General features: G+C 32.8%; 2 protein-coding genes across 6 annotated transcripts in view; one reads left to right on the forward strand and one right to left on the reverse strand.

Moving 5' to 3' along the window:
* The window catches only part of LOC106108521 (serine--pyruvate aminotransferase, mitochondrial), a 187,158-nt gene that overhangs the window by 73,247 nt on the left and 100,630 nt on the right, over positions 1–13,281 (reverse strand). The window lies entirely within an intron of this gene.
* LOC106108520 overlaps positions 7,165–13,281 on the forward strand; it is a 61,634-nt gene continuing 55,517 nt past the window's right edge. For all 5 annotated transcript variants that reach the window (XR_001225948.1, XR_001225947.1, XM_013289695.1 and 2 more), the window contains exon 1: positions 7,165–7,610. The gene's annotated coding sequence lies outside the window, so the exon portion shown is untranslated. The remainder of the gene's footprint in view (positions 7,611–13,281) is intronic.

The following is a 13,281-nucleotide window of genomic DNA, read 5'->3' on the forward strand; positions in this document are numbered from 1 at the left end:
CTACGCTCTAGCGGCGGCGCTTCCGCCATCTCAGCGTAGTAAACACGGTACATGTCGATTGCGTTGTTTTGCAAAACATAGTGTTCGATACCCGGAGATAATGCCATCACACAGTGTATATAGTTGTCATCCTTTTCTATTTTACGACGATATCTCTGCGTCGCCTCTGGGTCCACAACGTTCACGTCCTTGGGCCAGCCGCCCTCGGCATGATTGGCGCCGGAGTTAGCGTACTCAGCTCTTATGGTATTGATGATGTGCTGAGAAAAGCAGGGCGTGTTCTGCGTGAACTGGTGCACGGGATTGCGGAGAATGTAGCGGCGGCGCTCGGCGAAGTCGGGTGCAATAGAGTCACATAGCTGTGGCCCCTGCTCGCAGAACAATGGCTGCCGACCAAAGTCGCCGCGCTTTTTGCTATATTGGTAATTGATATCCATTTCGTATACGCGTGACTATTTTTATTATTACAAATTACTTAAAGCCTTTATATTTATATTATATTTGTCACTAAAAACCGACAGCAGTCACAAAATGACAATTTCAACATTTATGAACAAATATAAATACCGAAAGAGTAACGACAATCAAAAAGGTTTAATCATATTATTGTGCTTATAATAAGACGTACGTAACTGCATAGTGAATGTAAAAAAAAATTATAACAATAAACAACGATAATATTCAATATCGTTAAATCTGAAGTAGAAAATTCGAGTAGGTACTTATAAACGTATGTGTATTTACATAACAACGGCGACAAAAGCGTGATGTATTTATTTATTACTCTTAGCGATAAAAAGATTAAAAGCATTTCGCAACAGGACCACAAAATTGGCTTTGCCGGTTAAATGATAAAAGCTTCCATTAAGAGTCGTTCCGAAATGGATGTTTCCACTTAAGGTGGTGGACGCCGCGTCATATGGCACAGCGCGGTACCCCTTTTTCCTTTACTAAAAAATCAATTAATGTACTAAAAATGACTAGTTAACTAATACTGAAATGTTAAATAGCCTTACTAATAGTATACATATACTTATACTTGTCATGACTTTTAAATATGAAAGTTTATATGGTTGAGTGCGTACCAACACCTGAAATTAAATTTTTATCGCACAACTGTTTAGTCTTGCTTTATTACCTATAAGCTTATATAGAGATGCATACACTCGATTTTAACTGTGCAACTAAACAGTTGAATGGGTTGCGAAACAATCGACAATCGCACAACAGTTGTTCGATAGCTTAGTCAGAGATGTGCGCCTGATCTAATAGTTCTAACAATTTATTACAGAAAGTTCGTAGTTGTTACCAAGTTCTGTGTGTTGTTATCACATTTATAACTAGAAAGGTTAAGCATATTTCAGGGAAAAGTAATTGTCTAATGCAAGAACCGTTTCAAAGAAAAACCTATAAAACGTTACGCTCCGTTTTATAACATTCTAGGAATGACTTCAATAGCAAAAGTTCAGTTCCTTTTTCATAATAGACACCTGCCTATTTTAAGATAGATTGAAAATTAAGTAACAATGATAAAAATGTCTACAGTTTTTTTTTTTTTAATTAAATCATTATAAATTTAATAACGGTTTAATAGTAATAAACTATGTCTTTTGTCAATAATTTGAAAGTTTAACGATGATGTTATATGTAAGGAGTTTTCAATTAAAAATCTTGTATTATGAACTAGCTATCGCTCGCAACTTCGCACGGGTGAAATTAAAAAATAATAAAAATATAGCCTGTGTTACTCAGTGACAACATATGTAGCTTTATAATGGTGCAAGAATTTTTTTAAATCGGTTCAGTAGTTTTTGAGTTATTTCAATACATACAAATCTTTCCTCTTTATAATATTAGTATATATATCAATTCTGCAATCCAAACATGGAAACTGTTTTGCGTAAACCATTTTTAATAAAATTCTTTATAAACGAACACCTCGGGAATAACGAAGTCTAAACGAGGAAATAGTGGCAGTAAATCAGGGAAAATTCTTTCTTATTGAATTTCCTTTTGTCGGTAAGCGGATGCCCTGCCTCGGTTTTTGCTACAAATGGACGCTTCTGGACATGCCGTTTTATTTGTTTTGTTTACACGATTTTTTAACAACACTGTGTAAATATTTTTAATTACGGGATAATAAAGGACCCACTTAACAAATCCCTGACTGTCGTTTTATTTGATGAACATGTCATATACTGGTTACTAACTGTTGCCCGCGACTCCGTCCACGTGAAATTTAAAATAATAATAAAGAAATAAAAAATTATAACCGATGTTACTCGCAGATAAACAACCTTTCTAACGGTGAAAGAATTTTTAAAATCGGCAAAGTAGTTTTGAGTTATTTCAATACAATTTAACAAAGTTTTCCTTTTTATAATATTGTATAGACACACAAATGTAATGTTTATTGCTCACGCTAAAAAGTTGTCTGAACAAAACATACGTGTAAAGTTAAAATGAAAATTGAAAATGAACATAGCAAGCATAGGTTTATTTAAACTAAACTCACTAATGCGAAACGTATATTTCAATGTAAGTTTAATAAGCTGGCAGCTGAAGTATTACAACTAAATGTGTCACCTAGCCATGCAGTTGGGAACTACTGTGACAGAATTTCAGCAGTTAATCTTGGCGGCAGCGGGCGAATCGGGTAGCATTCGCTATCTGTTGCAACACACTTGGCAAAGCAACCAAACTCCTAGCCAACTGTGACAATGCTTTTTCTGCGTATTTTATATCGCTTCTCCGACGGATAACCTTAAGTAAAGTGCTTAGAAAGATTTATATATATCGACGTCACTTTACAGATAAATATCTGCCTCGGGATAAAAATTTCTTAGTAAAAGTTCGAGAGTTTAAAGTGATATAAATGTATTCTGAAAGTAAACGATGTATTTTTCTTTCATTCTTTTGACAATGTGCAGATAAAGTAGAATGAATCATGGATCCACACGACTTATACAAAACTTTAAGATCTCGTTGAAATAATAATCGGCTAACGTTGTTTGCAAAATGTATGCTTTCAATTTCAAAGGTGGTATAAATATAACAAGGGACAATCCGAGAAAAATAATTAGTTACCAAAATATTTTTGTCAGTACATACTTTTTATAGCATTTGAGTTTATAAAAGAAAAGAAAATAATGCACACGAAGGCCAGAGATTTTGTATGATGGCATCATTTTATTGTTCCCAGTAGAGTAGACAACTGTATATTTTCACTACCGGCTACAAAAATACCCGGGCGTCGCACGCGAACCGGCAATCATGGCTATTCATGATTTCGCCTAAATGCCACAAATCGAAAATTCGTGTCGAGTAAAACGTACGTAAAAAGCAAAAAATATATTATTCATTCAATCGAAGATTTTTTGCTGGTAATAAATTGTTTGTAATATATTTTTATAACATGAAAGTTGCGGATGAATATAGTATTTATTATTCTGAATTATTTATTGTACAAAAATACTCATCTTACTGAAAAATAAATAGTAGAGAGGTAACTCCACAAGAGTGAACTTTATAAATGCTGGTAAACAGAAATGTTGGAGGGCCGTTTTTGTAAGTGAAAAATGTAGAAATTTAGTTCACTTGAAGTAAAAAGTTTATAGAAAATAGAATAAAACCAATATAACATTCAATACCTATTGTACATACATCGATTTTAACTAATAATAGGACAAGTACTATCTTAAATCCCTTGGGAAAATGTCAGCTATAAATCCTTGTTATTTCACGTGTTGTTGATATTTACCTATAAACGGTAGCAATAAAGCAATTTAACTCATTTCGCTGGCGAAGCTTTGCTGCTCCGTGCTGCCATGAATATCAAGAAGGGTGGGTCGCAGTCGCCGTCGCCTCAGCCGGGCCTTTATGGCGCGAAACTTAAACAAGCCTCCCGTGTCACGCGATCCTGACAACGGAAGTTATAAACGAACAGCGAATTTCATATTTTCAAATATATCTCGTTGTGTTTTTTTTTTTCAATATAAGTAGTGATTTACAATCTATTATTCACATAAGCAAGTAGTGGCAAGCGAAATCTCTACATAGGTATTTTTTAAATTTCCTTTAACTATATGAGTACATTGCACATTCAAACTACATTATTACAAGATATGCGCTGGGAAATACGTATGCTAGGACGAAGTTAAATAAAACTTAGCATTCTCTAAAAAAAAGTTTTCCTTATTTCCGCTCCCTCCTTTACTTTGGACCACAAACGATTACTTTCCTCAAGTGATTTATTAATCTCTCAATCAATAGCCAACTCCAGCAACAGACAATGAGGAAGAACGTAAGGGTTCATTAATAGATGTCACGACGACCAATACGTAGGAGTTTTAATCCTTATACCTTCACGGAGACCTTCGTTTAAATTGAGGAACATTTCACGGGTTTTTAGTATATTTTTATGACAAACTAAGCTCAAATTTCCAATTCATTAAATGAAGGAAGCGAAAAGCTAAAACGGAAATGAGAGTGGGTTTTGTAATTAACTGATTTTATCAGGAAATTCATACAAAAATTATTACAATGGTTTCATGACTGAAAAAACAACTGAATAGAGATACAGCAGGGTGTAGAGATTTTTTCTCGTGTTTGAAAACACCATTACCACTTAAGGTAATTTGTACAGGTAGCAAATACTAATAAAACTTATTAATTTCTTGGGACCAGCGAGAATGTACATGTAGTTTTTGTAGTGATTTCTTAAAAGTACATTTTAAAAACAAAAAGTGTAATGTAATAATGTTGGAATTGATTTCTTATTTCTTTTCCCTCCTTCGCTACTTCGCAAATGACTTTATTCATTTTGCGAAAATTGGTTGCAATGTCTCTATTTGCAAGTAAATTTCGTTTTAATTACCTCATCAAGGTATCACGCAAAACAACGATCATGGAACAACGACGTGTGCCAATCAAAACAATGTTTTAGCACTTCATATAACACGAGCTTCACACGAATCGAGTTAGCTGATTCGGGGAAATGTAAATTTCCTTAGAAAGTTACAAAGAGTTACATTAACTAGTTCGTTTACTACAGCTTTTGAAGATAACTTTTGTAGATAGATTTGATGAATTTTAAATGTTTATAAGTAATCTATCTATACATATAATAAAATTTGAGTGTCTGTTTGTAACACCTAAAGAAAAATTCTAGGTTTCGGGAAGATACTGTATTTGCGCTGCTGATAACGAAAATCCCATTTACAAAATTTTTGATCGTCAGTCCGCAAGCCGCGTTTGTTCCGGGAAATCTCCGAAACGGCTGGGCAGATTTTGACCGGACCTTCACTGAAGGGTAGCTGACATAGACGGCCATATTTCAGGCTACTTTTTTTAAAATTCCACGCTGTCAAAATAGCGTAACGGGTGATCCAAATTTGCAGAAACGAAGTTTGCGGACAACGGCTCGTTTATTTATTTATTTGATATTGCAAAATGTCCTAGTTGCACAGAACTACGAACTAATATTGATGTCAGTCGTGACTGAAAAATAAAATAAGCGCATACATAAACGAAACTTACAATAAATTTATTTTCAAAAAGTATCGTTTTCATGGATTAATTTTCACAAGCAATTTTTGTTTGAGCAATCTGAACCTAAAAAATATCGCAATGCTTCAAAGTTACACAGGAGTATTTAATAGTTGTGTTCAGTATTATTATTTCGGCTCCAACCTCGTGCCGTGCATGTTTTTAAATACCTTTATGTTTGAAAACGATTCAAACTTTTTGCACCATTGTATCAAACATCTAGTGGCTTTTACCGTTCCAATAAAATAAAACAGAAACATTCAGATTATTTTCAATGAATGTTGCGTTTTACATATTTTTTTCTCTGCTTTAAAAATCCCTTCATAGTTTCGAATTGCATCGAATTTTTTGAAAGCGGATTTTCATATGTATGTAGACGATTTAAAAAAAAATGACATTTCAAATACAAAACGTTTAAAAATGCAAATATGCTTTATTTAAAATTACCGCTAAAAGATGTTAGTTAAAAAAAGTGCTTTATAATACTAAAAGCAGTAAATTTAAAGAAGGAAAAGACGAAAAGGAAGCTAACAAAATGGAGAGCGACCGGTTGACAGGTCACATGGGAACTGTATGCAAATATCTGCAAGTTGTGTTTCGCAATGAGGTCTTGTCAACGAGAACAAACTTGTGGAAGTCATGAATTTTTAAAATGAAACGACCTGTTTGTTTTTAAGATTTACGTAGCTGTTGATGTTGAGACTGTGAAATATTTGGCCATTCTGCTGTTAGCTAAGGAACTGCTACATTTTTAATCATTTGTACTAAATAATTCTTATAGTAACTGTTGTACTAAGGAGTATCTTAAAGCGTACTTTACACAGTAGTTTAAGTAACAATTAAACTGAATTAAGTGCTTTATTTAGTACCTTGAACATTTTTATATTTTAGTTTATAGACGTTTATCGAACCTTTTACAAGAACTGTAACTATTAATTTACTTAAATACTCAAGTTAATTAAAAAATCGATCGAAGTTCTAAAACATTTTAACGTAATCTTTTTTATACAGAGTTAATTAAAATGTTATTTTATACCATTTACATATTTCAGTAAACTTTTAGATACTTAAAAGTTTCTTTTAAGATCCTTTCATTGACTTATGGACGGTTTTGATCTAACAAAGTTAGGTAATTAAATAGTTGTGAAGACTCAACTTTGGCCAAAGTTATAACAAAAGTATGTAGATATTAAACTACATAGTTTAGTAATTTTTAATTGCGTTAAAGTATGTCTTAGGTATAAAATTATGTACGCGTGAGGTTTGTAATTAATTTTTATTAGGATAAATTGAAAACATTTAGTTCGGATTCAGTATGAGGTCGTAACGGTGATTAATGCTCTACCTCGCGTCGAAGGAAGCTAGCACAAAGCCGACATGGAAAAGGTATTAGGCAGTGGCTTCAATAAAAGGCCCAATAAGTTATGTAAAGTGCGGGTGCATCGCGTTACATTACAACCCCTACGTGCCCCGAGGGTTGGGACGCATGCGCGTGCACCGTCAGCCGCGCACGGCATATGCGGAATATTAAAGGAAGAAAGAGAAAAAAAAATTAACTTGTGAAGCCATTTTCGTCTATCGGCGCCCCTCGCCCTCGGTTCTCGGATGCAGAGTGACTCGCGCCGTCGTGGCTAACGGACGTCCCCGTCGCGCCACGCTTCACGACTCGCTTCGACGCTAACCGGTCTTTTACATGTGAATTTAAGTTATGCCTTCAATCATGTCAAACTCTACAAGGACCACTTTAGCTAGTTTTTTAACTTGATTATCGAGTGCTTAATACTTTTAAAACTTATCTAAAGTCTTGTGTGTGCATTTAATATACTTTTCGTGAAGTGTTCTTGAATATTTTAAAAAGTAAATCAGTTTTGTTTGTATTTTAAAGTGTCAAAACTTATAAATTTGTAGTCGGTACGCGTGTGTACTTTGGATTGTTGGAACTTATGAAGTTCTAGGAAGATATAAAAAAACTTATGTGTGTTAACGGTGATCTTTTTTGAAATTTAAACCCCGTGTGTAAACAAAAAGCGAGAACCAGCGTTCGACGATTGGAAATAAGTGAGGTAATACTTCAAATGGTTTTGTAGTACCGCCCGTCGTTTTGTTGATTTAAGTTTTTTTGTTTTTATTTTTTATTTAATTAATATTAGTGTAGTTAGTGTGTACGGTATGATTTGTTTACTGTTTTTCTTTTTAATGTTGTTTGCGTCTTTAAACGTTTTTATTTCTATTGTCAAAACAGGAATGTCCTTGATATGTTTATTTACAGAGGTGAAGATATCACTTGACACTGTTGTAACGTGTTTCTTAATAAAACTAAATACTCTTAGGTACAATGTAAAATGTTTATGTTAGTAGATAACACTACTGTAATAACTACAATTGTACAGATAAATAATGTATCTGTTTCTAACAAAAATATAGAAAGCCGTATTATTTTTACTAAGGAATGGTGAGATGAATAATGGTGTAAGTTTCATCGATAAATCACGCTTTCCCTGTCTGATAGGAGCTCCAACCCTGGGGTCGTACTTGCCAAGAACTCTTCTTAGTTTTATATGATATCGTTATCTAACGTCTGCAATCAATTGAGACGAAATGAACACTCTAAGAATAAATGGCTATGATATTTATTCTTTCACAAATCTTCTACATATTTTCCTTGTATATTTACGTGATAAGTCGCAAAGATCTTGGCAAACTTGAGAGTATTCACACATTGTTGAATTATTGCTTTATCTTTTTCTTTAAATGCAGTTCTAAAAGTACCTAAGAGTTTGTTTGCTTAATATGATGTGAATCACCTATAGTTTAGGGTAGGTAGCCCCTCTGAAATGATGATGATGAAAATGAGATTGTCAAATTATGAATTGCAAATATCAAAATGACATGACTTGATGACAAACCATGGCAATCTTACTTCCTTAATGTTGGCAGCTTGTAGCTTATGGTCCCCTTTACGCATTAGCGGTTTTATCCAATTTGTGTACCCTCTAAGTTTAATAGCGTGAAAATATATAGCCTAAAGTGTGATGTAAGTATAGGGCTTTTTGTTAAAGACAGAATTATTCAAAAATATGCTGTGATTGCTGACATCTTACGCCACAAAGAAGTGTGTGTTTACGCGTTATTTTTTTTAGTATAAATAAGAGTATTCTATGGAAATTACTTTTCAGAGATGGTTTTTGCGACTGATTGCGAGAACAATAGTTAAGTAAGCTACTTCTTGAGAAGTGCTTCACTGTTTTTCGATCAAATCGCTACTTAATATCAAGTGGCTATAGTTTACAACAGGGACGGATTTAATTATGATATTTAAAAATGGAACAATAAATGAATAAAAGATTAAAATATATAGATTAAACGTAGACAGGATAATATAAGTAAATAATTTATTTAAATTAGTTGGAAGACTTTAATAAATAAAACAATATTGAGATTTACAAAAATAACATTCCGATTTGAAAAGCAATAAAAGAAAAAAATTAACGCTTTCTTTTGTTTGCAAATTGCCTTTATTGGAAAGATTTGACAAGTAACGTCTGAAATAAAAGTGTCATTGAGTTAAAAACATTGCTTTTTAGTCTGGCTAAATTTACGTATGATATAAAATGGTAGGACAGTATAAAACGATACGGATAATTGAAGAATATCGGGCCGAGTTCGGCGCATCCCGGCAGGAAAATAGAAGTGCTAAATAGAACAAAAGTTGATGGACCGTGAAATAGTCTGTCGGTAAAAAGAGTGCCTCTTTTATAATCCACTCTGTACGGATACTAAATGAAATTTTACACGTCAATTTTATTTTATAATCTCTATTGCTATGCCATTAGCAAATATACATTTAAAATTTAATGAATAATGAAGCTAGCGTTTAATTAAGTGAGCATGTAACTTTTGTTATTTGAAGATGTATGTTTTAAGTTGTGCCTTTCTAAATGTTTTTAACCCTTTAACGATCAAGGGAAATATTTTTCCCTTCTTCAAAATTCGTTATCGATTATTCAATTAATATTGTATCTAAATTTATTTTAATGCTTAATAAAATGAAAAATATGTTCAAGGCGGCAAATGTGCTTCTGAATGATTTGAAAAAAACAAAGAACATTTAAACTTTATTGCGCCAATATCAAATGTAAAAAAAAATTTGGCTCAGCTTTCTTATGTAACGGTTTATAGATAGATAAATTTAACCCTATAAATAGTCTAAATTATAAATTAAGAGTATTTTATACTTATGAAATACAAGGTAGTATAAAACGCTTTGTAAAGCTAATTTAGAAGTTATGGAGAGGGATATAACGCATTCCCACGTTCTAGGAAGTAAGCTCTGGATCGCTACGCTTCGGTACTTTGCTCTTCAACAATAAATCCTTTGTTGCTTTACTTTCCATCTTTCAAGTTTTTAATTTACTATATTAATTAATAGCTATTGCTCGCGACTTCGCCCTGGTGAAATTAAAAAATATAGCCTATATATTATTACTGACCGATAACATAACTTTTGAATAGTGAAAGATTTTTTTAAATTAGGCCAGTAGCTTTGAGTTATTTCTATACATACAAAAATCCATAATTATATTTAGATGAATTGTCAAAAGCATACGTTATTAGTACCCGCTTATCTTATTAATATATAAACACGAAAGATTGGATGGATGTATGTTTGTTATTACGGATCTTCAAAATTGCTAATGGCTAAACGGATTTTGAAGATATTTCGTACAGATTTAGAATATAGTCTGGAAGATTAATTAGGCTAATTATAAATAGCAAAAAGCTTAATAGTTTTTTTATTAATTTCGCGCAGGCGATGTCGCGAGGAAAAGCAGTAGGTTTTATATTGTTTTAAACAATTCGAGTGAACTTACAAATACATGAGGTTTAATAAGATACGGTATACTCAACATAATAGTATACAACCTCTACCTTTTTAAAACTCATTACTGTTTTTACGAAGTATTAATTATGTTAACTGAGTCCAGGGGTATTAATAAAATTTGCAATCTCGTCTCTGTTTCGCTTCAAATGCCAATGTTGTCTAGACCACCCGCGATGATATCGTACTACAATTAATTTTGAACTTTATTGTTATAAGGCCGAAAACGGCTTTTCATTCAACACAGTACAACGTTGCAGACTGAAAACGAGTCTATAATCGCCTCGCAATTTTGATCTTGCGAATACATTTAATAGTAGCTTATAGCAAATTTAATATATGTTTATATTATTATACAGAAACATTAGCAAATAAACTTTAATATTAAAGCAAAAAGCAAAAAAAAGTCTATTACTATTTCATAGCCTCTTGATAATCCAAAACAATAAAAGAAAATATTTTAACTTCCAAATATTTTGCGTAACAAAACGTTTATTTTTGGTAAATGAGCCTTGTTAGTACAAACTAAACTTTGATTTACACATTTTAAAATCCATTTTAAACTGGAATCAAGTTTGCAAAACACCAAATTAGTAAGCCCTTTTTACGTATATTGTATTGTTTTAGTATTAAAACCTCATTACAGTTTAAAACAAAGGAAAGGAATCAGCGTGTAATAAATTAAGCGATGCTCAAGACGGAACATTTACTGGTTTCTTTTAATTCGGTCGCCATTGCAGCGGCGCCCCGCGGCGTCACCCGTTGCATTTCTTGCGAGAATACCAGCTGCTTTTAACATAACTCGCTTCTTATTGGTAGTGTACGTGACGAATTTTTGTTTCTTAAGTAAAAGGGCCAATATTTTCATACTCTTCCTAATTGAACATTGAACACATTTTGTCAAGAATTGAAAATACCTTAGGCTCTACGTAATTATTTTAAGTTGATGTAAAGAAAATAATTTTGCTTCATATATATGTGACAACAGTTTTTTCAATGTGGGATAAAAATACTTAAAGAATAACGGGAATTATATCATAAAAAAGTGACTAAAACAGACAACAGCTGAAAACTTTTGTTTGCCATTATGCGTGGGCCATTAAAATGGGGAATAGTAAAATTTTTACGACTAAATAACACGTGTTTCGCAAAGAATCGGTTCCAACTGTGACCCATCTGCGGCGAACAGAACGTGCCGATTCCGTACCATATTAAAATTCCCACACATAAAATTGAATGGGAAAAAAAGGTCCACCAACGGCCCCTTTCCAACTCACAACAAACAAGCAGGTAAGCGAATCTTTACGACCCTTAACGAATGAAATATATTCACATTGTTAAGGAAATTTACGTCTTATTGCTCCAAGTTTAAGAGCTCAATATTGATTCAAAATCATTTCTCGAGTGACGATAAAAAAAATAATTTATAAATTTGAATGTCGTGCGATGAAATAGAATAGTATCGAATACTTTGGTAATAAATAAGATTCTAGAATATTCTATTACTAAATTATTCTAGAGACTAGATTCTAGATGTCAAATTCATATTTTAATAATTAGCATTCGTAAGGTTGTTTTTATTCATATTTGTAAAATGTAGAAAAAAACAATCTCAATTTTTTTTAAATCGAATCCGCCTGACTTTCATTTACAATCAAATCTTATGATTTGTGATTTAAATTAAACTATTACATAACAATTTATTATATAATAATATAATAAATTATAAATATAATGGTTTATTATTAAAAGTTTGTTTATTTAATTAAATAGCTGAATATATCGAAATCGGATGGCGAGACAACTATTCTTTAAAGGAATATTTTAATCTTTGTATTAGAAATAACAGAACATTCAAATGAAATTTTTAGTAAGGGTCCACATTCTACGGCAGGGTTTTTTGTGACGACAATCAAATAGAGGATGCGCGGTGTGGCCGGAGGGGGGAGGGTGGAAGTATCAATAGACCTCTGTGAGAAAGTGCCGAGTTGTTGTGACGATTACAAATTTCGTCTTATGAGTGTGATATTTTATGTGTCCGCTCGTCCGTTTATGACGCTTCTAGAAAAGATTTAAATTTGTGATCTCCTTTGATGATTTTTTCAAATGTCCTTTGTATGAGAATAGAAAGACAGGTGGTTTTATATTTCTGATGACGAGACTCATTTAAGTATTAACAATCACTCACGTAAAGTATTTTCATTGTGATTTTCGAAAAATTTTGATTTAAATTACACTACTGTTTGTATTAGAGCGGGCGCACACCGTTGACAAACAATCACACAACTATAATGCTATTGTCGATTGTTTCACAGCCAATTCAACAGTTTAGTGGCACAACAAAAAATTGAGTAGTGTGCGCACCTCCATATAAGCTCATCGAAATCATAACGCGACTAAACAGTATTGCGATAGTTTAGTCAAAGCTGTTCGCGCGCACTTAAAATTAGACTTAAATCTATTAAATCGAACTGTTTCCTCCATATAACTTATCAAATTCCTTTATTACTCTTACTTTACCCTCTGAGGTATAAAGCTAAGTGAGTATGCTTGACGGTCACAAGACTTCGGTCAATTAAAATAATATTGTTTTGATAGGAACCGGCCACAGCGATCGTCTGTTTATTTTAAACATTTGCCGAAAGCCTTTCGAAGATCATCTCGTACCCTGTCCTAGCCACGGGCTATGTACTTTACCTTATTATCGTTGTTTAAAGGTCCAATCTCATTGGAAAACTGTTTACACAAATTTTCGTAAACAAATCACTAAATGTTAACGCTTAGTTCAGTTCGTTTATCTTTACTCCGGCTCACTATGACTATAAATATCTAAGTTAATCAAATTTCCTCAATCA

The sequence above is a fragment of the Papilio polytes genome, unplaced genomic scaffold (genome assembly GCF_000836215.1).
Source record: "Papilio polytes unplaced genomic scaffold, Ppol_1.0 DF821511.1, whole genome shotgun sequence".
Taxonomy (NCBI): domain Eukaryota; kingdom Metazoa; phylum Arthropoda; class Insecta; order Lepidoptera; family Papilionidae; genus Papilio; species Papilio polytes.